This window comes from Macrobrachium nipponense, chromosome 11, assembly GCF_015104395.2.
Source record: "Macrobrachium nipponense isolate FS-2020 chromosome 11, ASM1510439v2, whole genome shotgun sequence".
Classification (NCBI taxonomy): Eukaryota; Metazoa; Arthropoda; class Malacostraca; order Decapoda; family Palaemonidae; genus Macrobrachium; species Macrobrachium nipponense.
Window position 1 is genome coordinate 33,953,237 of NC_061087.1, and position 5,000 is coordinate 33,958,236.

A 5,000-nucleotide genomic window follows, 5' to 3' on the forward strand; every position below is an offset into this window, starting at 1 on the left:
TTAGTGCACAAATTATATAACTTAAATTTCAACTAGAGACCTTAGGTGATTTACAGTAGTCAGGTCCAGAGGGCTAAATTCAAAAATTGAATGTAAAAAAAAACTTTAACTTGATAGTAATCACAGTAATAAAGAAAAATTAATATCAGCAATAAATGTAATAATGACAAAAACTGCAGATGAGATCTTGCCAATACAGAGATTAAGTCCTTTAGGGGACAAAGGCCTCATTTTCCCATCTTTCCCACAATTTAGATCTGTTTCTTGCTTCACTCCTTAGGATGCTTTGTATGAGCGAGTGTCGCTGTTTCTCACTCGGGTTACCAGACTGGACATTGTTGCGCCTTACAATGATTTTTAAATTGTCCAGGTGGTTTTCTAAGAACATCTGTGTGGCGGAGTGGTAGCGTGGAGTGTTTGTGAGGCGGTCCCCCCCACCCCTTCCAGAATGTCCCCCAAATTGTGGCCGCAACAAGTGGATACGTTACCTTCAATGGTCGTCTTCGGGTCGGGTAGTTCGTCCAGAGGGGAAAACACCCATAGATACTGTAGCAGTACGAGCGGAAGAGCAGCAGTTTCACGTCTCGGTGACAGAAGGCAAACCTCCTTGCAATTATGTTTTTTTTTCCCAGCTGCACATAGTTTACGACGCCTCTGTTCAATGTCTGCCGTCTTTTAGGTCGTCGGTGATAATGTGACCCAAATACGGAAATTCGTACACAAATTCCAGCCGATGGTTTCCGAGGAAAATTTGTGGTTCTGCAAAATGCTTAGCGATCTCGGGAGCAGCGACATGCACTGGGTCTTGGTTTCGTTGTAGATTATATCAAATTCCTCTGCATATTGGCGGCAAGTGTCGATGAGTCGTTGGAGGCCTTGCACTGATGGGGAAATCATAACCATATCGTCGGCGTAACAGAGGTTGTTTATAGTTGTTTCATTGAAGGTGCATCCGATTGAGAGTGAGTTCAGTTTGACATTCAAGGCATCTGTGTACGTATTAAACAGGTATGGAGAGAGAATGCCCCCTTGCCGAAGCCCGTTTAGGGAGCCGAAGGTGTAAGATAATACGTTACCCCATTTGACACAGAATTGCTGTGTGGAGAACCAGCAATGCAAAATGCCAATTAGAATACAGGGGGTGGTTGCACCCCCTTTTTAAATGCAGCTTCAGGAAGAGCTTCAGGTAGTTTACTCTGTCAAACGCTTTTCTCATATCTACAAAACAAAGGAAAACAGGAGAGGCTGATGATAGGTAGTAATTCAGCAATTCTTTCAGTATATAGATGCAGGTGTCGGTTGAGTGGTTTGCTTTAAACCCGAACTGGTTGTCAGTGGTGTGTAGAAAGGGGAGAAGTCTCACTAGAAGAACAGACTCAAGTATCTTCGATGCGATCGTTGTGATTGCAATCGGCCGGTAGTTAACAGGGTCAGCTACATCCTTTAGCTTGTTTTTGATTAATGGTATCAAATGGACTAAGAGTAGGGAGTGTGGAATATTACTTTTTTCTATGTACAGTACAAATTTAAGTTGACTAAAGGAATACATAGCAATTATAACACAATTTCTATTTACCCTTTCACTATCAGTTATACAAAACCTTTGGAAATGGTGAAATACAATCATATTCAAATGAAAATACAATCATTTAGATATTTCGGCCCGATAGATCTGGTAACCTTGCAAAATAGTGAACACCGCCGACGACAGAACGAAGGCTGCCAATCATTCTAAGGTCAAAGCCAGGTTGTGCTTGACTTCTGCTTCACCTGTGACAAGCCTAGCAAACTGTTCTCGTGACTGTAAGACAGCTTTCGCTTTGCGTATATTACATAACTTTATATTGCAATATTTGTCTGTTTTTTTAATTCATATTCCCTAACATTTCAATCAGGTTCAGTATATCAATGGGTTAGAGGATTATAAAATTAGGGCATAGCCCAAGCACTTGGACTATGAGTTACGAGTATCATTCAGCACTACAAGGTACTTATGATTAAATTAAATATATATAATAAACGATATAAATGAAATAATCAAAATATTGAGCATTGAAAAAATGAATAACTTCAAAACCATGAAAAATGAATAAACAGATAAAACCGGAAATAATCGACTCAGTGATTCCACTATTAATATTCTCATGTTATGCCTATTCCCTAATTGTACTTTATTTAGAGACGTGATTCATCGAAAGGATGAGAGAGAGAGTATGTAGAGTAGGTGGTTTTGGAGTGTGTGAAGCAATATAAGAATTCCATATACTACCACTATAATATCCTCCCTCCTTTCATTTACTTTTTTAAAGTTGCACTGATGAGGAACAGCACGTTTCAGGTGTTCGAAAGTCTTTGTTCTAATTTTACATAGAAATATACTTTTTAATATATCACTGTGGATTTTTTAACAATTTGTTTTCACGAGACTGTGAATTTCTTAACTAACAACACTATAACTACTATTACCAACATCTGAGTCTTCATTCATAAGTATATATGGACGGGTGTCTAGGCAAGTACGTCATGCTACAGTAATAATGAGTAGGAGGGCATTCAGAAATGACGTTTTGCTAGCCTCTATCTACGAACCTGCTAGATTTACCTAAGTTTCCCTTTAAAAATGAAACACCACAACTGGAGTCTCATCGCTTCAGTGGTCCAAATCACCAGCGTGCACTTACCACTTGGTTCAAAATATAGGGACGATAAGACGCTGACTTTTAACACATACCTCTCTCAAACAATCAGCGGTTCCCCTGAGAAGGTTCTGGAACAGCCCCATAAAATCCAGTGCCGACAACAGTTATCCCGAGCTCTTCCTTAATGGGAGCATTTGCTGGAGATTCATTTGTCTTTCTTTAACAGCGTCATCGGTCTGAGTGTGGTCTCTAAAGGATTCGATGTATTTCTTGTGCTCAACAGATCCACCTTCTGTCGCTTTTCTCATTTCGGTCCCACCTTGCAGATTCATTTCCTATGTAAATCTGATTTAACACTTTCGAGTTATTTGCTTAAGAATGGATTGTATGTCAAAGAAAGGGCTCAGGCGAACTTTTAAGTCGTGACTAAACGTCGTAATTACCATACGTCTTAGTTTTTATATAGTTTATTTGAAGTTAAGACAGTCAAGATTATCAGTTGGGTGTCAATATATCTTAAAGCAATGCTCTTTTCATCAATATAATTAAACATTTGTTTTTTGCTTGTTTTCTACACTATATATATATAATATATATATATATATATATATATATATATGTGTGTGTGTGTGTGTGTGTGTGTGTGTGCGTGTGTGTGTGTGCGTGTGCGTGTGTCACTAATAATCCATTTCACCTTAACTCGAAAATGTTTATCGTAATTAGAAACCTATTTTTAGTCATTAGCTACTGAAGAACCGGTTAATCATAAATCAAACTTCTTTCTGAATTAGTTGATACCATTTTACCCATTATTCATTATTTTTGTTATCGTTTCTTTCTGTTAATTATGCTTGACTAACGAGATCAGATGAAACTCATTTCTCACCTTTGCTCTATATCTTTTGATTATTTTGTATAAGAAGGAGCAAAGCGTCAAGAAGTGTTTACTTTGCTTGATAAAGACATACTGGCAATCTGTTTCCTTAAATTTCAGAATTTTGAGTTCTTCTTCTTTCAATCATTAAGTTATATTTTCTTACGAAAATATAACACTTCACTAGGAAGAAAAGCCAACATTTGCGAGATAAGATTTATCGTTTTCAGGAAATAGAATTGGATTCTTCAAGAGTAGAATATAAGGACGAAGACCGACATAAAAGTTCCCAATGCTCAGAGGCTACGCAGGAGAGAGAGAGAACTGACACGAATGATTTGAAGCCCCAGTCGAGACGTGTCCAAGTTTGCCGTGTCCCAGTCAAACTAATTCCGGCGGTTCCTAAAACTTTTTAACTGGTCGTCGCTTCACAAGTATCACACGTCGGCTGAGTTTTGGGACATTTGAGTACGATCCTGCCGTTGAAAATACTATAATTGTGTATATAGTGATGAATAAAATATATTCTTTTAAATCCTGTGGTATGACAAATGAATCCTGAAATATTCTGCGATCATTACACTGGGAAATGATGAGAAACGTATATGCCATTTGCCACCAAGCGAAGATTTTATTTCGGTGCTACTTTGGCCTGTTAGCTACGCGTCATCTAACTCCGAGGTACTGTTTACTAAACACCGTAGGGTAAATGTTAAGTAGACGGGCGTACGAAGATGTTTATTAATAGAATTTGTCAGCCACACAATATACCTAGAAATGGGTGTATATGATACTTTGATCCTCGAGGGGCTAAGACTAAATACGACGCCCCAAGGAGCTTCCGCCATGTTTAGTACTATACTAGATTCACATCAACCGTGCATTTGATCCCTGAGCCAGTCCCTTACAACGCTCCTGATTGGTTGTTGATAAGCCAGTCAGAGGGCTGGAAATTCTCAGTCCCTCTCGAGAGTTCACATAGGCAGGATGTATGTTCTACCTCTCCTGAAAGACGTATCCCTCAGGAGAGGTGGAACATAGATCCTACCCATGTGAACTCTCTCGAGAGACTGAGAGTTTCCAGCCTTGGCATTGCTTTATCAATAGCCAATCAGGAGCATCGTAAGGGACAGGCCTAGACATCAAATGCACGGTTGATGTGAATCTGCTGCAGCTCCACGGAGTAGGAGCTTCGGCAATTCCTTATATATAATATATATATATATATATATATATATATATATATATATATTGTTACGAGGTGCCAAGTATCTGGTTACCATGCATCAAATATTACCTCACCAAAAGCCAGACACCTGAACCCTCATAACACGTTTAAATGACTGAATACTCTAAAGGCAACAGTGATCCCTTAACACTTACCAGTATTGCAGAAAATCAGACTAAAGTTCATCAAAAACAGGTGTGAGGTAATCTTGTAAAAGTAATTGAATTAATCAAAGGGCATCACTCCATCAAGAACTTCA